Here is a 27,315-nt window from a genome sequence, read left to right as displayed (position 1 = left end):
CAAGAGCTAGGAAAATTTATCCAAAATATCCAAATTCCATCCAAAGGGATGGGTTCACTGAAGACTCTGGTTCACACCGACTGAACAGACTCAGCAGCCTCTGGGGTAGGGACACAGCTTGGTGTGAATGTGGGAGACTCACCCTGTCTCCTCACTCTCAACACCTGGCCTATAGCAGAGCAAGACTGATTGGGGGCCCCACAGGCTACTGGAAATAAAGCTTCTCTTGTTTTTTCTCTGTCCTGCTCAGGAGAGGCCCAGAAACCAAGTGAAAGTGAGCTACAGACACTCAGTTACTCCAGAGGCAGGGAGGGACAGAACCATAAAGAACATTCACCTTTGTCAAGGCAAAGGAGGAAGAAGGAGAAAAAAGATAAGGCAGAGAAAACATTCAACAACACTCTGTATAGCAGTAGAACATGACAACGAAGCAGAAGAGAAGCAGACCAAAGCGGTGTCCTCCGAGAGGAGGAGAAGATTTAGAAGAAATGTATGGGTCACCAGGGGGCCCTCCTGACTGATCTCACTGGTTTTCACCAAAATTTCCACTTGACGGCAGTGATGCACTGTCATAAATAATGTTTTGTTGTTGTTGTTGTTGTTGGCCCATTTTATTTTATTTTAATGTTTATTTATTTTTGAGAGACAGAGTATCAGTGGGGTAGGAGGAGAGAGAGAGGGAGACACAGAATCTGAAGCAGGCTCCAGGCTCTGAGCTGTCAGCACAGAGCCCGACGCGGGGCTTGAACTCACGAACCATGAGCTCATGACCTGAGCCGAAGTGGGACAATCAACTGACTGAGCCACCCAGGTGCCCCACTGGTTGGCCCATTTTAGAAAGTTCCCTTTTTTTGTTTTTGACAAGTAATATTTAAGAGTGGGAAGTCCTATATAAATACCTTTCAGTAAACACATCCAATCTTGATCTAGAAGCTATCTTAGAAGCCAAGAAAACATCAATAATAATACAAAATTCGAAATACAGACCTCCAAAGGCCCTAATTCCTAGAGTAGCCAGCAAAATATCAGAAATTCTGCACAATGCCAAGTCACAGCATAAAGAACAAAATGTAAAACTCAGTGGTTACAAAATATATTGTGAACTAAAATTCAGACAAGTAAACTATATTACAAAAAGGCATCTTGGAAATTTTACAACATTACAACTTTAATACAAAACCACAATTTCATAAAAATGAACAGTTGTTTTTTTCCCTGTCGTATTTTATTGGGGCAGAAAGTAAAACAAAAAACTATCTCAACACCAAGACCAAAAATAGAAAATTTCAATCAACGCCGCGCTTCTCATGAAATTATAACAGGCTGAAAACTGCAAGTAGCACATGTCAGGTCTTTTGCACATTTCACCAAAGATATATTTATTCAAAACAAAATGTCTCCCAATGATCTAGAAGGAATATGAGTCATCTATGCTGAGAAGCTCTCCTCACAGTTTTAACCTTTTGGGGAAAAAATGCAGAGCTTCCAACCCATACGCTAGGAAAGAGACCTGTGAAAAACAATCTCACAGTTTTAAAAAGCAAGAATCGCTTTGGCACTTTGAGGTCTGATATCCAACATTCCAGATACAGAAGCAAAGAACTCATTACTGCCTTATAACTTGGGAAGCGACTGCGTAATGACTCATTCTGGAACCTGTACAGATACTGGGACAAACACCACAAAACTTTATAAGGGCTAAAAAATCCCAGTGGATAATAAATCAACAAATCAACTCAGGACCTCTGTGTAACATCTCACGGAAAAGCTGGGTGACCCCTAACATCAAACTGGGGCATTGGTTTAGAAATGAGTTGATGGCAGAATGCCATCTATGGAATGATGAACAAGCCAAACAAATCACTTCATGTTTACACACAGTGGCTTCTGGTTCAGATTTTGGTTTGAGGCTCTACAGAGGAACAGACACACGAACACGTGCGCGCGCGCGCGCGCGCGCTGCGCGCGCGCGCACACACACACACACACACACACACACACACACACGCCTGGGAATAGTAGCAAAGGGATTTGTTTTCTCCTTCTCTGATGGAGAAAATGCCCTGGTACAATAGCAATGTTACTCCTTTCCTGAATACTAAAGAACTTTTCTCAGGCTTTCTGAATGAGCCAAAAACCAGTTTTGAAAGATAAGATATTAAACCATTTCTATAGGGACTAAGAACACTGGAGATTATTTACTTTGCTGTAATTACTCTGGCACATAGGGAGATTAGCTTTCAAATGCTACTAGGTTTGCATACAGAGATTTCAATAATGAAGAAAAATTAGTTCATGTTTTGAATATTTAGGGGCTTGAAGTGTATCTTACTGCTGAAGAGCGAACACTGGTTAATACCTGTGCAGTGAGTAATAATTACCAAAACCATTAATTGTTCCTAAGTCTGCACTTCTTTCCCTCAAAACAATCACTTGTTTTTAAAAAGCACTGATTTTATTAGAGCCAACAGTAAACAAAAATGTATTTTTATGCTCACAAACGAGCTCCAGTTTTGCAAGTCTTGGATTTTAAACTGGGAAGCAGGGCACCAACAATCTCATCCAGTAAGGACAGAAATAAAATCTGCTTTTGAGTGTAAAAAAAAAAGTCTTTAGGAAGAGATAAATAAACTTTAGAAATTCATTCTTTACTAGGATATTTTCTTGGGTTTTTAAGATTACTTGTGTCACGATTTTAGCTGAGACAAAACAGATGACAGCAAAGGCTCTCATAGCATGCCCAGCTTTGTTAAGTTCTAACTCATCCCCCTGCTTGTTGGCTTTTAGGTATGGAGGGACTTAGATTAATTGACAGTGTTTGCACAATTTTTTTTGTTTTTACCTTTTATTTGAAATAATAAAAAACTCACAGAAAATCATAAAAATAATAGAGAGTACCTTTAGCTCAGTTTCCCTCAAATGGTAACATGTATGACACAACATCAAATCCAGAAAACTACATTGGTACAATACTCTTCTACACATTACAGGCCTTTTTCAGACTTAACTGACTTTAACATGCACTTGTGTGTGTGTGTGTGTGTGTGTGTGTGTGTGTGCGCGCGCGTGCATTTCCATGCAATCTTCTCCCCTGTATAAATTCATGTAACCACCATTACCATCAAGATACAGAATTCTCTCCCCACCAAGGAACGCTCCTATGCTGCTCCCCTGTCCATCCCTGTCTCCTGGTCACCATTAACATACTCTCCATCTCTATAACTGTATCATTTCAAGAATGTTATATAAATAGAATCATACACTATATAACTTCTTCAGGTTGTCTTTTTTCTCATTCAGCATAATTCCCTTTGGATGCATCCAAATTGTTGCATGTATGAATGGTTTGCACTGTTTTTTAGTGCTTTGAAGTACTGTTATCATATTCATCATCATACAAACTGGGTACAAAAATAAAATGTTGGATTTTAAAGGATTGACAAATGATACTCTGAAGTTCCAAACAAAGTAAGAAGGCAAATGATGCAAATAAGTAGGGGATAAAGATATCAGTGTTCTACTATTCAATCTGATTGCAGAACATGGCTTTATATTAGCTGTCAAAAGATTGGCTAACATTCTAGTGAAGGATTAAACTTATTCACCAGCATAGCTAGAAAACTACTGATGGGAGATTTCAAAGTAGGGGGCATACCCAATTCCTAATCCCTAACAAATCTCTCAAGGAGCCTCAAACCCATCAGGAGAATGAATGAAAAGACACAGTGAAATGGGTAGTGCTCCTTCCATATTCTTCCTTCCTCAAGCAAAGTGTATAAATTTACTCTCCTCTACAGAAACACAAAGAATATGGAATAATTTTTCCACCCAAGAATTTAGCTATTTTTTTTTAATTCCATTCACTTTATTTTTACTTATCCCCTTCATTTATGGGTAACCAGAAATGTGGTTGTCCCCCTGAGTAGCAACCACTCATCAGGACCATAAATCCAGGCAGCTTTAGATAGTATTATCAGTTACCTCTTTTAGACTTCTCTGGGAATGTTACACATATTTCTTCTATTGTCAGAAAGCCCAGTGATAAGCTTATTCTTAACTGAGATCTATAGAATATGTCAACATTATTTCTCAATAGTAGATTTTTACTCAGTAGCTGAGACACTCAAGGTAAAATTTTTAATAAACAAGGGTGCTTGGGTGGCTCAGTCGGGTAAGCATCTGACTCTTGGTTTTGGCTCAGGTCAGGATCTCACAGTTCGTGGTTTCGAACTCCCTGTTGGGCTTTGTGCTGAGAGTCCAGAGAATGCTTGAGATTCTTTCTCTCCCCTCTTCTCTCTGCCCCTCCCCCAGTCACTCTCTATCTGTCTCTCAAAATAAATAAACACTCAAAACATGTATAATAAACAGGTGATATGCTAGGAGTTAAGAGAATTTACATTAAGTTCTAAATGAAGACTCTCTTTTGTTTTCCCCTGATGTTTGTTCAAAAAAGAATCTTGACTATAAAAAGTACACAATGTTTAAAATTCTATATCAGCCTTCCTTTAGAAGCCATTCCTTTAGTAGTGTCTCAGTTTTACATTTTAAAACAATGATGCTGTATCCAGAGGAATATATTTTATCTTAAAAGAAGCTATATGCAATTAATGGCAAAACAGTAAACTACAACAGGCTGTTGTAGCCCTTCTCCATGCTTACACCTGAAGAAAATACCCTTGAGAACAAAGAACTAAAATTCTAAAATACCAAAATGACAACAAAATCACCAAAAATATATGTATTGTTGTACTTTCCTTGATAGGGAAGATCATGGACAACAATTAAGATACTAATAGAAAAAAATGAGGAAGAATATATGTTAACAAGTTAGGGAAAATCGCCTGAAGAATAAAAATATAGTGAGTATTTTTCAAACAAAAGAAAATTTGATATATTCAAAGAAAATTAGAAAAGAAGAGTGAAAAAAAAAGCCCAGTAAATACAAAATGTGAATATGATGGCAGAAATAAGTCCTGATTTAACAGCAATTAAAATCATTATAAATGGTTTAAACTCAGCAATCAAGACCTTGAGAAGAGATCTGACTTCTAATAATGGTGGAATAGCTTTTCTCAGACTAAATCTCCTGCTGAAAATAAGTACAAACTATACAAAATATAAAAACAACTCTTTGAAGGCACTGAAGAGAAACCAAACAAAGAGGAGAGCTGACCTTTGAAAGAAAGAAACCACACCCGGTAAGATCTACTTTTATACATCTTTTCCCCTAGCGTAGTGTAAATAGAATTCAAGCAGCAATCCATGGTCTTATTGATCTTAGGACTCTGAAGACATTGTATGAGGCTAATAGAGCACTTTAAAAAATGTCCAGGTGAGAATAGGGATCCAGGAAACAAGAAATGCATAGAAGGAAAACACCAGACCTATAATTTGCATATGAATTCTTGGCTGATTATTAATTGTGCATACCTGGGGCAAGACTTCAAAGTGCACAGGAGAAAACCAACCAGTGGAACACAGAAAGAACCATTTTGATAGTTGCTCATCTCAAAGGAAACTAAATTTGCAGTACAAGTCCTGCTACCTTACGTGGAACTTGAGAAACAACTTGGGCTTTCCAATGACACTACAGAAGGGCCACAACAAGTTAGAAGAAAAACTATTGATACAGGACTATTTGTCCTATTTGTCCTAGGACTAAAGGCAAAACCAAAATAGACCTAACAAAGCCTAATACCAAGCTCCAAAAGTTTAACACGATTATTATGAAACATAACTGGCTGCTACAACACAACTCAGAAGTATTCAGAAGAAAATAACATAATGCAGAGTATCTACAAAATATCCACGCTAGTAGTACGCAATAAAAATCCATTAGACATAAACATACATAAGAAAATGTGATAGTCGAGAAAATTCAGGCTAATGGAAAACTATGATGTTGGAATTAGCAAACAAAAAATCTTTAAATTATGATAAAGATGTCACAAAAGCTGTAAGAGAATTGAGGTCTAAAGGTGACTAGATAGGGAATAACAGGAAAAGTATAAAAACTATAAAAACAGGACACATGGAAATCCTAAAATGAAAAACACAGTGCCTGAAATTAAAACTTTTAATAGATGGAATTAACAGCAAACTGTCCACAAAAAGGAATCAATAAACTGGAAATGAAGTCAACAGAAATCATCCAAACAAAAGCACAGGAAGCAGAAATAAATACATTTGTTATTATTAGAGAGTCTCAGCAGACGGAGGGTAATCACAAAGTAGTCTAACATACTTGTAACTGGAAACCTCAGAGGAGTGAAGAGACATACTGGAACAAGAAAACTATCTGCAGAAAAAAACACTGACCAAAAATTTTACAGTTTGTCAAAAACAACAATGGCAAATCCGGTATAAATAAAAAGAAAACCACAGCTTAAGAAAAGTCATATTTACACTCTAAAAAAGCAAATATAAAGAAATGAAAAACAGTCTATATACACGCACAGAGACAGAGAGAGAGAGGAAGAAAATTGAAGAGAAGAGAATGATAACAGATCCACTGTTAGAAATAATGAAGGCCAAGAGACAATGGAATAACATTTTTAGAGTGCTGATAGGAAAACATGTAAACTTTTGTACTTGGCAAAAAAATAGCCTTCAGTACATTTCACTTCAAAAATGAAGACAAAATGAAGATACTTTTGGGTAAGCAAAAGCCATTTATAGTAGATCTGCATAACAACAGAGACTAAAGGAAAATTTTTGACTAAAGAGAAATGGTACTGATATCATTTGAGATATATTGGATATTGAGATCTCCAGGAAAGAACAAAAGACAGAAACAATTAATATATGGATAGATTTAAAATCCTACCTTTTTACTTTGATTTTTAAGTCAGTTCACTAATGCAAAGCAATAGCATTTCAATAATAGCAATAGCAATGTATTCTGCATTTTAAAACATATAGAAGAAAAATATGAGACATCAATAGCACAAAAGCAAAGAGGGATGAAAACAGAAAGGTACTGTTACAAGATTCTTCCATTCTATATGCACTTTATAGCATTAACTGAAGGTAGTTTGCAGTGAGATAAAACTAAATATTGTAATCTTTAGAGCAAGTATTAAAAACTAATTCAAGAGATACAAATGAAAGCTATTAGAAAAGAATGGAGATGACAGATATATGATAGATGGATAGATGATAGATTTGAAAAATAAAGAGCTATTTATGGTTTATCAGGAAGTGATCTGATTATTTAATTTATAGGTATTCATAAACATATCATAAATTTGTTTCTCTAATGTCATGTCTCTTTAGCAGTAAATGTTTCATTTTCAATGATTATTTACTGAAACATTTATTTTGAGGAACTAAAGGCAGCTGGGGAATAGGTATGACTTCCAATTATAAGTTTTCTATCATTTAGAAAAAAAAATAAAAAGTTAAGGATGTAAGAGGGATACTAAAAATATTCAACTAAAAAAGGTCAAGAAAGAAGGAACAAAATAACATAAAAGAAGAAATAAAAATGAAATACCAAGGTTGCACAAACACAAACACCAAAATTACATTAAATATACAAAGACTAAATCATCAAATTGCAAGGCATAGATCATCAAACTAGGTAAGAAAGCACACGATTACATGCTCTATAAAAGTGATACACATTTGATGCAAAAACACATGTTGAAAAAAAAGAATGGAAAAAATATATATCATGTAATATGAAACATAAGAAAGCTGATGTGGCTATATAAATATCAAAGTACTTCAAGCAAATGAATATTACTAGATAAAAATTGAGTTATTTTAAAATAATAAAGGGGTATGACTTAGAGGACCACTTCATTAATAAAAAGTAACAATCCAAATATATATGCACTTAAGAATTTTAATATACATGAAGCAAAAAACTGATAGAAATTAGGGGAGAAATAGAAAAATTCACACATAATTGGACATTTATAAAAATATCTCAGGAGGTGATAAAAATATAGAAAAAAATAGTGTGTATATATATATATATATATATATATATATATACACAAAGTTTGAAAAACAGTTAACCAAATTTAACTTAAAATATATATAGAATACTAAACAATGCAGAATTCACACATACATGCTTGTCAAGTACTTTATAGAATATTCAAGGGGCGCCTGGGTGGCGCAGTCGGTTAAGCATCCGACTTCAGCCAGGTCACGATCTCGCAGTCCGTGAGTTCAAGCCCCGCGTCAGGCTCTGGGCTGATGGCTCAGAGCCTGGAGCCTGTTTCCGATTCTGTGTCTCCCTCTCTCTCTGCCCCTCCCCCGTTCATGCTCTGTCTCTCTCTGTCCCAAAAATAAATAAACGTTGAAAAAAAATTTTTTTAAATAAAGAATATTCAATAAAACATACCACAAATTAGAACATAAAACAAATCTCAATAAACTTTAAAATATCATGCAGAATATGTATGACACACACAAATATTTAAAAGAATTTAAATTAGAAATCAATATTTGTTTTGTGAGAGAGAGTGTGTGTATGTGCACATGCAGGGGCGGGCAGAGGGAGAGAATCCTAAGCAAGTTCAACACCCAGCACAGATACTGATGAGGGACTTGATCTCAGAACCATGAACCAAAATCAAGAGTCAGATGCTCAATGGACTGAGCCACCCAGGTGCCTCAGAAATCAACATCAAGAGGTCTAGGGAATCTGAGCCAATTATTTAGAAATGAAGCAACACAATTTTAAATAGTTTATGAGTCTAAGAAAGAAATCATAAAAGAAATTAGAAAATATTTACAACTTTATAATAACAAAAACATAACATATAAAAAATTTGTGAACTTGACTAGAGTGCTTAGGGGAAAATCTGTATCTTTAAGAAAAGCATATCTTAAAAAATAAGAATGGTTTAAAATGAACAATCTATGCTAAAAAAAAAAGCTTGAAAAGAAGTAAATTTTAAAAACTGAGGAACTGGCTACCCTCCATAGAACTGGAAAAGCTGGCAATTACATCCCTCACCTTCTCCCTCTAGCCATCTCCATGTCACCTGTATCTCCCTAAAAGGTCTTATACCCTCTCTAACTTTTGTGGCTATTTCTCAGGGACAGAACCTGGATCACTGGACTCTGACAACTAATGGGGCTTGCATTCATGAGTCCTACAGGACTGTAGCGAACAAAACAGTAGTTTTTGTAGGAGTAGGGCACAGGAGCACCCCTATTCCCTAGCAGTATACATTTGGACCCAGTGCAGAAGAAGCAGGGAAAAAACACTCATCTCCCAATTTGACCCTAGAAAGGGCTTAATTATATACTTACCTAGCTGCTGCCTGAGGGTCCAGCTTTCAGTCAGCCTCCATCTAAGTACTGAATGTGGTCTTCCCCTCTGAGAAACTGACAGGCCTTGGCACACCTTTAATTTCTGGGAGTGACTAAGAACAAAGAAGGTAGCTTGGACAATTACAAAAGTTTAAGAGATAACAAGAAGCTTGGGCCAGGCTGATTGACAAGATTCACCTCTTCCACAGACCACTCTATCAAGACGAGGAGAGATGGATGCTTCATTTAATGTGCAGAAACCACCACAAGGAGCCAAGTACCTTGAATAAATATAAAAATATGTTCCAAACAAAAGAATAAAGTAAATCTCCAGAAACAGACCTTAATGAAACAGAGATAAGTGATTTACCTGACAGAATTCAAAATAGTGGTCATAAATATGTTCACCAATGTCAGAAAAGTAATGCATGCACAAAGTGAGAGTTTCAACAGAGACAGAAAATATCAGAGACAGAAATCACAGAGCTGAAAAATACAGTAATTAAACTGAAAACTTCAACTGAGATGTTCACCAGTAGACCAGATCAAGTGGAAGAAAGGAGCAGTGAACTCAAAGACAAGGGGGTGAAATTCAACTAATTAGTAGAGCAAAAGGCAAAAGGAATGAAAAAAAAGTGAAGATAGTGTAAGGGACTTATAGGATACCATCAAACAGATCAACATATGCATTATAGGGGTCCCAGAAGGAGAGAGAAATGAGCAGAAGGCTTATTCAGAAAAATAATGGCTCTACATACCCCCAACTTGGGGAAAGAAATCAACACCCAGATCCAGAAAGCCCAGAAATTACCAAATAAAAAGAATCCAGAGAGATCACACCAAGACACACTATAATTAAAATTTTGACAAGTTAAAGACAGGGAGAGAGTCTGAAAAGCATTAAGAGAAAAACAATCTGCTACATACAAGGGAACCCTTGTAAGACTATAAGATTTTTCATCAGAAGTCTTGTAGGCCCGGAGGGAGTGAGATGATATATTTAATGTTAAACAAACAATGACAAGAAAAAACTGCCAACCAAGAATCCTCTACCTGGCAACACCATCCTTCAGAATTGAAGGAGAAATAAAAAGAGTGTTCTAGGCAAGCAAAAGCTAAAGGAATTCAACAACACTAAGTCACTTTTACAAGAAATGTTAAAGGAAGTTCTACAGGATGAAATAAAAGGATGCTAATTAGTAACAGGAAAACATATAAAAGTATAAAACTGACTGGTAAAAATAAATATTTAGTTAAATTTACAATACTCTAAAGCTGTTACGATGGTGGGTAAATCACTTATAATTCTAGCATGAAGATAAAGACACAAAAGCATTAAAATGCTTACCAAGTCAAAAGGGTAATTCATGGACAAAGTGAGAGTTTCAACAGAGATAGAAAATATTAAAAAGTACAAAATAGAAAACACACAGCGGAAAAATACAATAATTAAACTGAAAAATTCAATTGAGGGCTTGAAGAATAGGCCAGATCAAGTGGTAGAAAGGATCAGTGAACTCAAAGACAGAGCTACACAAGATAAAACACAAAATTATAGAAATTGTATCTTATGGATTCACAAGATAAAGATATAAATTTTGATACTAAAAACACAAAATGTGGGGAGGGGTTGAAAAATGTTGAGCATTTGTATGCATTTGAAGTTAAGTTCTCATCAGCATAAATTACACTATTTTAAATAGGACATATTTTATGTAAGCTTCATGGAAACCATAAAGCAAATACTTAAAGTAGATACAAAAAAAAAAAAGGTATAGAGAAAAGAATCAAAGCATACCACTAGAGAAATTCACAAAGGAAGAGACACAAGATGAATAAGAGGAACAAAAGAATGACAAAACAATCAGAAAACAATTAACAAAATGGCAATAGTAAGTCTATACCTATCAATAACTATTTTAAATACAAATGGACTAAATTCTCCAACTAAAAGACACAGTGACTCAATGGAAAAAAGAAAAAAAGAAAAGAAAAAACAAAACAAAAAAACAAGACTCAACTATATGCTGCCTATGAAAGACTTATTTCAGCTTCAAGGACACATAAACTAAAAGTGAAGTAATATAAAAAGATGTTCCATGCAAATGAAAATCAAAAGAAAGCTGGAACAGCTATACTTCTATCAGACAAAACAGACTTTAAGCCAAAAACTATAAAAAGAAACAAAGGCCATTATATAATGATAAAGAGGTCAATTCACCAAGAGGATATAACATTAGTAAATATTTATGCACCCAAGAGAGGAGTATCTAGATATATAAAGCAAGTATTAACAGATCTTTAGGGAAAAATAGACAGAAATACAATAATAGTAGGAGACTTCAATACCCCTTTTCAACAATAGATAGATCAACCAGGCAGAAAATCAACAGGGAAACCACACATTAGATCAGATGGACCTAACACTTCCAGAACATTTCATCCATCCAATAATGGCAAAATACATTCAAGCACACAAGGAACATTTGCCAAGACAGAACATATATTAGGCGCCAAAGCAAGTCTTAATTAATTCAAGAAGGCTGAAATCATGCCAAGCATCTTTTCCAACCACAATGGTATGAAGTTAGAAATCAGTTTAAAAAGAAAACTGGAAGAAATATGTGGAGACTAAACAAGATGCTAGTGAACAACCAAGAGATCAAAGAAGAAATCAAAGGAGAAATAAAAAAAAAATCTTAAGATAAATAAAAACTGAGACACATACCCAAACTGGTAAGATGCAACAAAACAGTTCTAAGAGAAAAGTTTATAGCAATAAACACTTTCATTAAGAAAAAAAATCTCAATCGGGGCGCCTGGGTGGCTCAGTTGGTTAAGCATCCAACTTTGGCTCAGGTCATGATCACACAGCCTGTGAGTTCAAGCCCTGTATCAGGCTCTGTGCTGACATCTCGGAGCCTGGTGTTGGCTTCAGATTCTATGTCTCCCTCTCTCTCTGCCCCTCCCCAACTCATGTTCTGTCTCTGTCTCTCAAAAATGAACAAACATTAAAAAAAAAAAAGAAAAAAATCTAACTTTGTACTTCAAGGAACTAGAAAGAAGAACAAATTAAACCCAAAAATAGTAAAAGAAAGCATATAACAAAGATCAGAGTGTAAATAAGTGAAATGGAGATTTAAAAGTAATTGAAGAGTTGGTGTTTTGAAAAGATAAAATAGACAAAATTTAGCTAGACTCACCAAGAAGAAAAGAAAATACTCAAATAAAATTAGAAATGAAACAGGAGACATTACAACTGATATCATACAAATACAAAGGATTATAAGAGACTACTATGTACAATTATATGACAACAAATTGGGAAGAAAGGGATAAATTCCTAGAAACATACAACCTAATAAAACGGTATCATGAAGAAACTGAAAATCTGAGCAAACCAATTACTAATAAGAAGATTGATTCAGTAATGAAAAACGTCCCAGCAAACAAAAGTCCGGGATCAGATGGTTTCACTGGTAGATTTTACCAAACCTTTAAAGAATAACATTAATTCTTCTCAAACTCTTCCAAAAAACAGGAGCAGGGGGAACATTTCCAAACTCATTTAAAAAGGCCAGCATTACCCCGATACCAAAGCTAGACAAAAACACCACAATAAAAGAAAATACAGGCCAATATGTCTGATGAACACAGATGCAAAAAGCCTCAAAAAATATTAGCAAACTGAATACTGAAAGAATCATATACCATGATCAAGTGGGATTTATTCCAGGAATGCAAGGATGTTTCAATATCCACAAAACAATCGATGTGATATACCACATTAACAAAATAAAGGATAATAAATCATATGATCCTCTCAACAGATACATAAAACCATCTAACAAAATTCAAGATTCATAATAAAATCTCAACAAACTGAGTATAAACAGAATGTACCTTCGTAATAAAGGCCATATATGGTGAGCTCGCAGCTAACATTACACTCAATGGTGAAAAGCTGAACACTTTTCCTCTAACCTCAGGAACAAGACAAGGATGCCTACTCTTGCCACTTCTATTTAACACAGTAGTGGAAGTCCTACCAGAGCAATTAGGCAAGAGAAAGAGATAAAAGATATCCAAATTACAAAGGAAGAAGTAAAACTGTCTCTATTTATGGATGATAGGATATTATACTGTATATCAAAAACCCTAAAGACTCTACCAAAAAAACTATTAGGAATTAGTAAATGAATTCAATTATGTTTCAGGATACATAATCAATATATAAAAACTATGTGCATTTCTATACATGAACAATGAAGTATCAGAAAGAAATTAAGAAAACAACCTCACTTACAATAGCATCAAAAATAATAAAATACTTAGGAATAAATATAACCTAGGAGATGAAAGATCTATAAACTAAAAACTATAAGACACTGATGAAAGAAATCAAAGAAGACAAAAACCAAGAAATTCTGTGATCACAGACTGGAAGAATTAATACTCTTAAGATGTTCATACATTCTACAGATTCAATGTAATCTCTATCAAAATTCCAATGGCATTTTTCCATGGAAAGTTTTAAAAGTCCTAAAATTTGTATGGTACATGAAAAGGCACTCAGCATCACTAATCATCAGGGTAATGCACATCAAAGCCACAATAAGATGTCACCTCACACCTGTTACAATGGCTATGATCAGGAATATAAGAGATAATAAATACCGGCAAGGAGATGGAGAAAAGAGAACCCCTGTACACGGTTCCTTAAGATTTTCTCTATAAACAAGCATGTTGTTTACAGAAAAAGAAACCATTTTACTTCACACACACACACACACACACACAAAACTACTGTAACTCAAACATTCATTTAGCAAGGTGAGATGATGGACAGTCACTACATAAAAATCAACTGTATATACCAGTGATGAATAACTGGAAATGAAATTTGAAATAATACTCATAATGGCATAAAACATTAATACTCAGGAATAAATATAATGAGAAAGTATGCAAGACTTCCATATTGAAAACCACAAAATATTAGAGAATATTAAGGACCTACATAAATGAAGAGATATTTCATGTTGCACACTCATGAACTGGATGTCCAAATAACATTAAGCTGTCAGATTCCCCAAAGTTGATCTATAGATTCAATGCCATCCCAATCAAAATCTCAGCAGAATTTTTGTGGCAACTGACAGCTGATTCTAAAACTTGTAAGAAAATATATGGATTTATAGTCATTAAAACAATCTTTATTTTTTTATTTTATTTAAAAAATTTTTTTAATGTTTATTTATTTTTGAGAGAGAGAGGGAGACACAGAATCCAAAGCAAGCTCCAGGCTCCAAGCTGTCAGCACCAGAACCCATCATGGGGCTCGAACTCACGAACTGAGAGATCATGACCTGAGCCGAAGTCAGATGCTTAATCGACTGAGCCATCCAGACACCCCAAAATAATCTTTAGAAAGAACAAAGTTGAAGAATTTATAGAAACTGATTTTAATTTTTTTTTAAAAAGCTACAGTGATCAAGAAAATAAGGTACTGATATAAGCATAAATAAATCAATCAAATTGAATAAAGAATTGAGAAATATGTGTGGACATATGTGGCCAAGTAACTTCCAATTAAGGTACCAAAATAATTCAACAGAGAAAGTAGAATGCTTTTAACAAATGATGTTTAAACAACTATAAATCCGTAATGAATAAATGAGCCTCCAAACATATAGAAAAAGTAATCCAAGATGTTTCATAGACCTAAATATAAAAACTGAAACTGCAATGCTCCTAGCTAAAAAATACAGGAGAAGACCTTCATGTCCTTATGATGACAGAAAACTTTCTGTACACAAAACCAATAAGGGTTAGGCAAAATTTTCATATGTTGGGGGTGCCTGGCTGGCTCAGTTGATAGAGCATGTGACTCTTGATCTTGGGTCATGTGTTCAAACCTCATATTGGGCCTAGAGCTTAATTAAAAAAATTCATATACTGGCCTCATCAAAATTAAAAGTTCTGCTACTCAAAAGATAGCATTAAGAAAATGAAAAGTCAAGGGACACCTGGGTGTCTCAGTCAGTTAAGCATCCAACTCTTGGTTTTGGCTCAGGTCATGATCTCAGAGTTTGTGAGTTCTATCCCCACGTCGGGCTCTATGCTGGCAACATGGAGGCTGCTTGGGATTCTCTCTCTCCCTCTCTCTCTCTCTCTCTGCCCCTCCCCTGCTCTCTCCCTCTGTCTTTCTCAAAATAAATAAATACTTTAAAAATTTGTAAAAAAAAAAAAAAGTGAAAAGGCAAGCCATGGATAGGAAAAAAAATATTCAAAATATACATACCTAACAAAGATCTTATATACAAAACATATTTTACAATTCCGTAATTCAAATGATAAAGGAATAGACAATACAATAAAAAATGGACAAAAAATTAAACAGAACCTCACACAAGATACAAATGTTAATTACCACAGGTAAGGATGTTCTATTAGACATCATTAGTTATCCAAGAAATAGAAATTAAAACCACAAGGAGACCTACCTATTAGATTGGTAAGTAAATCTGACTGACCCTGTGAGCACCTAGAACTCTCAGATATCACTGATGGGAACATAAAATGGTATGACTACCTCAGAAAACCATTTCGCAGTTTCTTATAAACCTATGTCATGACCCAAAAATCCATTCCTAGGTATTTATGCATTTCTTCCTTTCCTCTCCCACTAAAAGGCATTGCACACGTGTTTCTTACAGCTGTATTTATAAAGCCAATTAATCAGAACAACTAAAAATCCCATCAACAGATTGATGGATAAACAAAGTGTGGTATGCCCATGCAACCAAATACTGCACAGCAATAAAAAAAAAAGCAAACAAAAACAAAAAACGAGCTGCTGATCCCAACAACAATTTGGAGAAGTCTCAAAAGAAGCCAGACATATGAGCACATAATGCATAATTTCACTGATATGCAGTTTCACAACAGGTCCAATTCTGGTACATTGACAGATACCAGAAAAGTGATTGTATCTGTGCCTCACAGAAGGGTGTGTAAAGTGACTGGGAAGAAGCACGAGGGATCGTTCTGGTGACTGGAATTCTCTACCCTTTGTTTGATTGGAGTAGTAGTTACACAGGTATATACATGTAGCAAATCTATCAAAACACACACAAAATCAGCACAGTTTATATGTGTTAGTTTTATCCTCCTCACCAAAAAAGCAAAAGCAATATCTTGTCTGTAAGAATCACAATTTTTAAAAAGGGATATAACGCTCTAGAAACAAAAGGGTATGAACCTAAAGAAAGCTAGCATAGCAATCTTAATATTTGACAGAAAGAAGAATTCAGGGAAAAATCGTAAGAGACAAATTACATATTAGTAAAAGGAACAGTAGGTTAAGCCATAAATCCATCATGTACATAAATGCACCTAATAGTTCTGCCTCCAAATTACAAAATAATAGATGGAAAATATGAACAGAAGTGGATAAATCTAAAATCATAACCGTGATATTAACATACACTCTCAGAAACTGATACATCAAGCAAACAATAAGGGAGCAAAACAATACAAACAATACCACAATGAATAAACTGAAATTAACAAGTTTAGATAAGATGCTGCATGAAAACAGAGAAATGTTCATTAGAACCTTCTCAAAAATTGATTTTGTAATAGGCTACAAGAAACAATAAATTCCAAAGGATAAACATCATATAGAAAATGTTCTGTGACCATAAAATGTAATAAAATCAGAAACTGATAATAAAGGAGGAGCTCAAAACAAAACAAAACAAATCTATATCTGGAAAATAAATAACACACCACTGAATAACTGTGATTCAGGAAATCTTAAGGGAAATTATAATTTTCAATATGTTTTTAAGCAAACAAGAAGTATTGAAAGCAAACAAATTAAACATTCAACACAAGAATCTGAAAAGAGTAAGTAACGAAATGAAGAGCGCAAAAAGGACGTAAGAATGATAAGGGCAAAATTCAGTGCAAAAACACTTGTAAGTGGAGGAGAAGACGGAGGAGAAAGATGGAAGCAGAAAAAGGGAAAGAAGACAATTAACAAAACCAAAACTGGTTCTTTGAAAAGATGCCTAAATTAACGATATCTCAGGCAAATCTGAATACGAAAGAACTCACAGATTAGCAAAAAGAATAGGGATGGGGTGGGCAAAATGGGTAAAGGTAGTCATAAGTTACAAATTGCCAGTTATAAAGTAAATAGGTCCTGGGGATGAAATGTACAATCGCATAGTGACTGTAGTTAAGAATACTGTGTATTTGATAGTTGCTAAGATAGCAGATCTTCAAAGTTCTCACTACAAGAAAGAAAATGTGTACCTCTCTGTAGGGAAACGACCGTTAACTAGACTTACTGTGGTGACCATTTTGCAAGATAGACAAATATCAAATCATTATGCTGTACACCTGAAACTAAGTAATGTTACATGCCAATTAAACCTCAAATAAATACATAAAATCACAACTAAAGCCAGAAAAATCTAGATGAGAAAAGGATAATTGTCAAACTCTCTTGAAAATATTAAATGTCAAAATTAAGATGAAGTAGAAACCTTGACTTAATAAGCGTTTAATGATAGAATGCAACAATAATTTTAAAAAGTCTCTTCTACAACAAAAAACAACAGATCATTTAACCAACGAGCTCCACTGTCAAGGAACAGAAAATTCTGACATAAGTTGTTAAAGTATATAGGAAAAGAAGAAAAGCTGCCCAACATGTAGGATGAAAACACTGGTATCTTAAATGTAAAATCTGATGGGGCACCTGGGTGCTCAGTCGGTTAAGGATACAACTCTTGGTTTTGGCTCAGGTCATGATCTCACAGTTCGTGGGTTTGAGACCCGCACCGGGCTCTGCACGAACAGTGTAGAGTCTGCTTGGGATTCTGTCTCCCTCTCTCTCTGCCCCTCCCTCAATTGCTCTCTGGCTCTCTCTCAAAATAAATAATAAATCTTTAAAAAATTATATTAGGGGCGCCTGGGTGGCTCGGTCGGTTAAGCGTCCGTCTTCGGCTCAGGTCATGATCTCACAGTCCGTGAGCTCGAGCCCCGCGTTGGGCTCTGTGCTGACCACTCAGAGCCTGGAGCCTGTTTCAGATTCTGTTTCTCCCTCTCTCTCTGCCCCTCCCCTGTTCGTGCTCTGTCTCTCTCTGTCTCAAAAATAAATAAACATTAAAAAAAATTATATTAAAAAATATAAAACCTGATAAGCACAATGCAAGAAAATCCACTAATCAACACAAATGCAAGTATCCTAAAGCAAAAATTAGCCAATCAAATCTAACAGAGTATTAAAAGAAATAAGGAAGAGGAGTAATCATGACCAGATAGAGTTTATCCTGATGTCCAGATATATTATATGCCTGTAAAACAAATATCCTGATAATTCTGGGATAGTTTGACATCAGAAAATCTATTACAGTAATCTATCACATTCATAGATTAAATGATAAAATCATACAATTATCTCAAATGCAGAAATAATACCTGGAAAAGTTTAACAATGATTCACATAAAAAATTCTCAGACTACTAAGAATGAAGGTAACTTCTTAAGATTGTATACCAAAATTAACAGCAAGCACCATTAACTGAAAAACTTTAAACATAGAATGCTACTTGCTCTCACCACTTCAGGCCCATGCTATGAGACAAGAAGAAGGCATCAGAGGCATATGACTGAAGGAGAGAAAAAACTGGTTATCAGAACTTATGATTATCAACATACAAAAATTACCACAATCAATAGATAAATGAAAGTGTGAGCATCAACATAAAAAAAATAGATAAGAAGTAACAGAATCAATACATAGATTAAAATGAAAAGAGTAAGAAATGAGAGCAAGGTAATTAAACTCAAGATTGGCTTATAAAACTCCACAATATTATCCTACAAAAGTAGTATCAAGTAGAAAATAGAAAAGAAAATAAGACAGATACAATAAAATAAAATATCTTTAAATTAACTTCAGAATGCACAAGACCTCTATGGAGACACTGTAAAACTATGTTGAGATCTTCTACAATGGATGCAATGAATTAATGAAGAAATATTGTGTGCACAGGAAAACGTCGTTGTTAGCCCCTGATTTCTTTTTCCTACCACCACCCTTCTCTGCCTTCTCCTGAAGGCTCAGGATCTATTCCCAAGCTGATCTAGATGTAAGATAATTAGCATTTAACTTCCCACTGGCCACCCTTCCATAAAGATCTGGAGCTTAGTCACCCTTCCTGATATTGGCTTTCACCAAGACCCCTAAGCCTCTGCCTTAGGAAGTCAGATGTCCTTCAGCAGTGATAACTGTGTCATACTTCCTATTGAATTGTAGCAATCCACACCTACCAATGGATGCACACAGAAGTATGCACTCATTCACACACACGTGCACATATACACATCAGCGCTCATATGTTCAGGGTTAAGTCTGGGCCTTGATTTCTATGACTTTGTCTTGCTAGGAGCTGGAGCTGTTCAATGCAGTGACTGAGCATTCAGCCTCCCCCTGAATCATCCCCAAATCAATGGTAATGACACAGTGACTGGGAAGCTATGAGATATAGAGAAAATCACAAGTGAAAGGAGTGGAAACTATGAAATGCACCAAGTCCTAAGGCATTCATAGAGAAGCGCCTGACTTAAGCCCCCACCTCAACATAGGGAATCCAAAGCAGTCACTGCCAGAAAACCCAAATGCAGCTTTACCTCAAAACATGCAACTGTGCAGCCAAAACTCTGAGAGACAAGTTAGAATCCTAAAAGGGCTTCCTACACCCTTTGGCCATGGACTCAACGGACCATACTATATCCTAACCCATAGGCTGTCCAGATGAGTAAGTCTCTTGCCCAGTTCGGAGCTCCTGTCTCAGGTTTCTGGAGAAGGTATGAGAACTCAAATGATATCTCTGAGACAAGATAAAGGCAATATTTTAAAACTCAGTGGAATTTTCACATCTAAAGAAAGAAGCTGGTATCGTGTTCACCTAATCCTTTCTTCAAGCAGATACAGTTGAAAAAAATCAAGATTTATATCTCTAACTGTAATCATTCTAAAAGCAAGACAGAGAATTAATAGTGTTTCATTTTGGGGGGAAACTGTCTAAAGTTAATATAAATTACTTATATTATTATTGAAAAATCGCGTATATAAATCTGATGTTTCTCTTAGGACTATGTTTGCAGATTTATAGACCCTATGCAATATAAATGAGAATAAAGAAGCAAGGATGTTATTCAATTATTCTCATGCCACACAGAGTAAATGTTCTATTAACCCTCCATGTTCACTTTGTTCAGGCCACCCAGGAATACAGATGCTGCCTAAACCTGAGTTCTGTACTTCCATCCCTCCATGCCTTAGCACAAGTTTTCCCTCGTGTAGAAACCCTTTCAATGCCTCTCTCTCTTTTTATTGAGATATAACTAACATATAACATGATATTCGTTTCAGGTATGCAATATAATGATTTGATGTGTGTACCTATTGCGAAATGATCACCAAAATAAGTTTAGTTAACATCCATCACCACACAAGTGACAATTTTTTTTTCTTGTGATGAGAACTTTTAATATCTACTCTCTTAACAACTTTCAAATATACAATACAATCAGTGCCTCTCTCTTTCAACACCTTCTCGCTGTGGTTACTCATACATCATCTTCCCCTTGAAACTCTCCAGTCTTGCCAGGTGCCCAAGTCTGTAGAGCTGTCTCAGCTTCCAAACGCCTTGGATTAGGTTTATCTGTTTCTCCAGAAGGCAGAGTCATCCTTATGGATGTGTGTGACCTGTGAAGTCAAACAGAGCCCTACTCTCTAAAGGGCCCACACTCGGTTTAATGCCCTTCTGTCAACATCTTCAAATTCGGAATAATTTTATCTTTGAAACCACGTGTTAGTGACATCTGATGAGACAATGGAGCATGTGCATGAGCAGAGGAGTATACACAACGTGTACGACCACAGTCCTCTCCACCTCACTGCATGCAGCTTTCTCCAAACCCCCACAATGACAGACTTCCAGGGACCCACAATGTGTGGCAGGTTAGGCAAGATTCAAAGCAAGTACCAAGTAGGCGTATTATGTTTACGACTAAGTAGTGAGCAAGCAGACCCACTGACAGCCCTGAAAGGCCATGCTCTTTCCATTTGAACCAGAACTTGATTTGATTGCAGAAAGAAGGCCATAGTGTTCTAAATGTTAACCAACCATTTATGCTGAAAATAGAGCCACAGAAAGAGAAGGTAACCCATGGTTTGTTTTCCTTTCAGTTCTTCCTTATTTATCAGTAAGTAGACACTGTAGGTAGAATTTGCACATAGCAAGAAATGAAATAAAAACAACTGAGGCAGTTTTGTGCAGTGTTTCCACTGTTCTAATAAGAATGGAATACATATGAATCATGTAATTTCATTGATTCTGCCTATGAGTTTAGTGCCCTTATATCTGCCTCAAAACCAGCATTGCACAATATGAAGATGAATGGTAAAGTTCATGCTAATAATTTAAATTTTTAATTTTTCTTTATTTAGAATGACATTAAACAGCAAGGGGAAAAAAAAACAACTTAAGTCAAGACACCACAGAAGAAAGAAAAAGGAAACTTTATATTTTACACCTTTAATGGACCCATTTCCCCTGCTTTTCTGAACAAGGGCTCCTACATGGTCAATTGCTCTGGACCCCGAAACTAGCTCGGACATAAGGACACTAGGACATAAGTTCCTTAAGGGCGGGGATGCTGCTATACCCACGGCTACATGATTGCAGCACCTCAGCTACTACGTTGGGTTCATTCAGTATTCACTAAACATATGTCAGTTACAGAACGTGAAAGAACAGAAACTAACAGGGTCCCAAAGTAGGAAAACAATAATCTCTCTCTCTACCTACTCTGTGCCGGACAGACAACACCTGGGGTACTATGCTCAGTACTAGGGGCCACATTCAAAAAGGAACTTAGAGAAGAATTCATCAAAAGGTATTGGGTTCACATTATTTTGACATCTTCTTAGCTCTATAACCAAAAGGAAATTAATTAACCTCTGTGACCGTCAGTTTTCTGTTTTGCAAAATATGGATAATAAGCTGTTAAAAAAGACGTAGGAAGAACACAACTACTGACTTCTAACAGATGAATGTCTGTCACAGAGAAAACAGAAGAAGGCCTAAGAGTCGCAGGTAAGAAAGAGCACAGAAGGGACCATGGGGGAGAAATGTATAGGAAGACAGAAAAACAATATAAGGAAGGATTTCTGAAGAGGCAAACATGGACCTGCCTGGGGACATAATAAGCTCCCTGTCCCTTAAAGGAGTAGAGGAGTATTTGCAAAAAAATTTTTAAGAAACATGTATTGTCAGGTAAAGCCTGGCCATTATCATTATTTCAAAATTTCAGTGATAATGATGGTGGCAGATACTGTTTGTTGGTGCATCCTAAATACCAGACAAAGAGAGGCACTCTATACATACTATCTTATATTCAATGATAACAACCTAAATCCATGAGGTGGGCAATGTTCCTGTTACAGCTCTTACCCTTACTTATCCTTAAATAGTTTATTCCAGATCACAAAGGTAGTATGTTACGAAGCCAGCCACCTTTCATTGAATTCTCTTCAAACTGTGAGATTCAGAAATATTGGGCAACAATTACCCAAATGCTGAAGGAAATAAGAATCATTACAAATCTCATGTCTGCAGGTAAAAGACTCCCAGAATGGTCTTCTCAACTTCACACAGACACGACGATATTCATCTGAATCATTAAAAGACTCACTAAACCCGCTGGGGAGGATCACATCATTATAAAACAGGGCTCTGAAAAATCTAGGAGCCAAAACAGGTTCTCTTTCCTAGGGCATCGGCACAGTGCCTGAGTTTCAAGCCTTCCCCAAACTGTTCCTCCATCTGAAGAAACGGCTGAGGTTCTAGAACTCTATCACTATGCGGAAGATCCCTCAACACGGCCGTCAGCCTCCGCCTTGGCAGAGCGACCGAGAGCCTGGGCCTGCCAGACAGCAGCTTTGTCCCATTTTAAGACCAGTTTTGTAGCTTTTTATACTTAAGCATCTTGAAAATCACTCGAGGGAAGCCACACTCGGCACTTGGAAGTCTAGCAGGTGTGAAATTCTCTCTGGGTGGGATACTTTTCATGGTCTCTGGCTTGTCTCCTACCACTTAAGCCCAGAACACGACTGAAACTAGCATCTGTAAATGCAAAGCTGGGATTCTCATTTAAATGCTTCCATTTTCTAAAACTCACTCAGGAGCCACGTAAGTGCTCTGTATCCTACCTGTTAGGATTGTTTTTGACATGACATCACCACAAACTTCAACTGAAAATTAAGAGTTGCGAGACAGCCGACTCTGCTATTCCTAAAAGCACTTCAAACTCTTAATCTTCTTACATTCATTTCAAGTAGGCAACAAAGCACTCCGTGAATGCATTTTTAACATACTTGTGTTTTCGCTTTTCGCAAAAGCGAAAGCCCAAGACAAAGTGGGAGGCACTTCTACTCAAAGTTAGAAGGAAGGCGATACCACCGTGTAAATGGGATCCAAGACTCTCCCCTTCAAACTCGTGGTGGCACTTTAAGCATCTATAAATACGCAGAGGAAAGAAAAAAAGAAACACACACACACACACACACACACACACACACACACACGAAAGAAAGAAGAATTGGACCAAATCTTCAAGGTACAAGTAGGAAAAAAGGAAATTAGACTCCTGAATGTTTCATTAGGATAAAAATGTCCAAATATAAGCTTTCCCACCGAAAACAGCTATTCTGGGCTATCTGATCAGCAGTACAACACCTTATCTCTTCACATCACTAGGCAGTTTTTATATTTGAAACTACATAATATATTACACTCTAATACCTATCTGCTTTGAACACAGTAGAAAAATACCTACACAGCATAAATCATACATGACATCACATTAGGTCTTTTAAATAATGCTGTGAACACCGGGAAAAGATTCTAGGGATCCATTTTTCATGTTCCTTTTGCTACTGCCCAAATGGAAGTGCCTACTTTGCCTCTCCTTTAAATTACATAAATCAAATATATACAAAGGACTTTTCATGCATGAAAGGTAACACATGCTTCTGCACAAATAGGAATGGCGTATCTATCCTCCCCAGGACCCAGAATGCTGAATTCAGGCCTGACCTATCTATCCTCTATGGACTGAGCCCTGTATATGTCTGATGGCTAGTTTCATCTTCTGACATCTCTGTTTCATCAATACCTCCAAGTCAGGAGGACGGGAAGGACAGGACAGGGAACGCCCATCACACGTATGCTCCTTCTTTCCTGGGCAACACTATGCACCATGCTGAGGAAATCACCTGTCGGTACCTGAGCACGAGCACTATTTTACTCACTTGTGTATCTCCCCTGACTAGTAGAAACTCAATGAACACCAAATATATATGCAAAGATTAAACAAAGCCAGTCAAGTTTGCCTTTGCATTGTAACCCTGGTAGCAGGTTTGGGAGGAAACTCAACTTAAAAAAATGCTCTTAAAGATTCTAGATTGTTTTAAATTCATATTTATCTAATTTATTGTTCCTCAAAAACCACACGACCTTCCTCTCTTTTTCTGCCTCTCCTTCTCTGTCATTCTCCCTCCCTGTCTCTCTCTTTATATATACAGCTTCTATTTAAATCTATGCAAGAAATACACTTTTAGTTATTTAGTTGCCCTGCTTCATCTTGCTATGAATGCAGCACATATGAGAGAACTACAAAAGAACAGTGATCTGACTCTATTATTCTCCCCAAGAAAGCATAGACCCACTTGGACAAGGGAAAGAGACAGCCCGACTGCCACCACTGAATACTCTGTTTGAGACAACAAAGCTAAGGTAACATTCTCTTGCATTTCAGGAATTCAAATGTGATTCCTCGAGATGTGTGTCCCGACTTCCTTGATTATTAAGTTGTAATTCTAAAGCATTTGACCTTGGCAGGAAAAGATAAGCTAAGACTTTTCTGACTGGTATTTAGAAAGAGTGATGGAAGCATTTTATTCTTTAATTCTGTTTTTATAAGGAAGCTAAATGGTGTCTCCTTTCCCACTGGTTAAGCAATGATCAGCCAATCACTCCGAGCCTGGTACAATGCCTATAAAGGACCCTGCTTCCCTTAAATGCTGGCATGTTAAGGGATCTCTGGCTCTAGCTAACTGGGCCTTTCTAATCACCGCTAATCTAAAGTATATGGACTTTAGGAATCACACGTAGTGATGGTAGTCTCTTGCTGTGAGGTGTCCCAGAGAGCTCGAAAGAGCTAAACACAGTGTCAGCCAGAGTCATGTGCCTCTCCCTGAGACCAGGGCAGGAATTGGGCAGCAAGAATTTTACAAATAGCATCATCTTTTGTCTCTGGAGTCAAGTTTATCTCCCACAAGTAAGAAATCTCTGCAAGAGGAAAGACCGGCTCTCTGCTGCTGTTTTTTTCCACGGGCGCCTTCTCCTCCTGACCAGCTATGAGCCAAGTTAGTTTTGTGGCTCCGGACTTTTTGGTAACCAGATATGGTTCAGTGATGACAATATTACTTTTCAAAGCAAACAAAGGAAACATGGTTTTCAAAGCAAACATTGTTACACCACAAAGAAATGAAACAAGGTATGGTCCGCGCAATGGAAAAATGTAAATCCACAGAAAAGCACACGCCAAAGGTCAAAAAAATCTTAAGGTTTTCAACTCTTTTGTTAGGCAGTTTTTCATGCTTTGACTTTAATTATTGCATGCTTTGACTTTAATTCTTTAATTAATAGTGACCATTCTATGCTCTGCCTGAGTTTAAAAAGTGGACTGCAGAAGAACATCTGAATCACCCAACATGTAATAAACACGCTTTAAACAATCAAGAAAAATGACAAGAATTGGCTTTAAGGGGAAGTAGAAATTGTCCTCTCCTCAGAATTCAAACCTTAAGAGACTGAAGAAACATATCACTTCTTTCAAACAGAAGTGTCTGAATTTTGCCCTCAAGGCCAAGTTTGTGCCAAGGAGCATCCTGAAGTTTTCCATGTTTCTGCCCCCTGTGCGGGTGTCAGCACTGACAATCGGGCTCTTTCCTGGAGCCCTTCTCACTATCTCAGACTCCGGAGCAAAGGTCCCCCCAGGCCATTTTAATGGACTCAAGTTACATCCTTTTTTATGATCGTTCTGTGGCTAATTCCTCATCATATGTGTTAAAAACCTTCCTGCAGACCCAGCAATAACAGGTAATTCTTTTCCACCAAACACACACACACACACACACACACACACACACACACACAGCGGAAGCTCTGCTTTGCAAGGATGCCCAGGACTACACCGTCCACGCTGTCCACAGACGAGACAGACATAGATTAAAACGAATTCCACCCATGTTCTTTTCTACTTGACTGGCAGACAACATAACTAGGCTGTCATTACAAAGTTGCTCTAGCAAGTTTGTTCCAGGGGCACCTGGGTGGCTCAGTCGGTTATGCGTCCAACTCTCGATTTTGGCTCAGGTCGTGGTCTCGCAGTTCGTGAGTTCAAGCCCCGCATCAGGCTCTGCGCTGACAGTGTGGAGCCTGCTTGGGATTCTCTCTCTCTCCTTCTCTCTCTGCCCCTCCCTGCCTCTCCCCGCTCTCTCTCAAAATGAATAAATGAACTTGAAAAATTTTTTTAAGAAAGGAAGTTTGTTCTAGGTATGGGGCTCCCTGAGGCAAGGGGCTCACCCCACCAGGAGAACAGGGATGGCAAAAGATGGTACTGAAGTCCATGTGTGGCTGCTGAGGAGGAACAGGGGAGAGAGGAAAGACTGGCAGAAGGAGGAGAAGGGGGTGGTCTGAATTCAGTCCTGTATTAGATGGCCAAGTGAGGACAGCATTAGGCAGCCTCCCTCTACTCTCCTTCCCACCCTATCCTCCCCCTACTGCCCCCACTGTCAGTTAGATGTACGAAACCATTTGAAAAATATTGCCAACCTTGAGGTTTTTTTTAAGATGTTGGCTGCTGAAAGGACTGCATTTTTAGGCATTT

Source organism: Acinonyx jubatus, chromosome A1, assembly GCF_027475565.1.
Source record: "Acinonyx jubatus isolate Ajub_Pintada_27869175 chromosome A1, VMU_Ajub_asm_v1.0, whole genome shotgun sequence".
NCBI lineage: Eukaryota > Metazoa > Chordata > Mammalia > Carnivora > Felidae > Acinonyx > Acinonyx jubatus.
The sequence above is the reverse complement of the archived record's forward strand: the minus strand, read 5'-3'. Positions refer to the sequence as shown.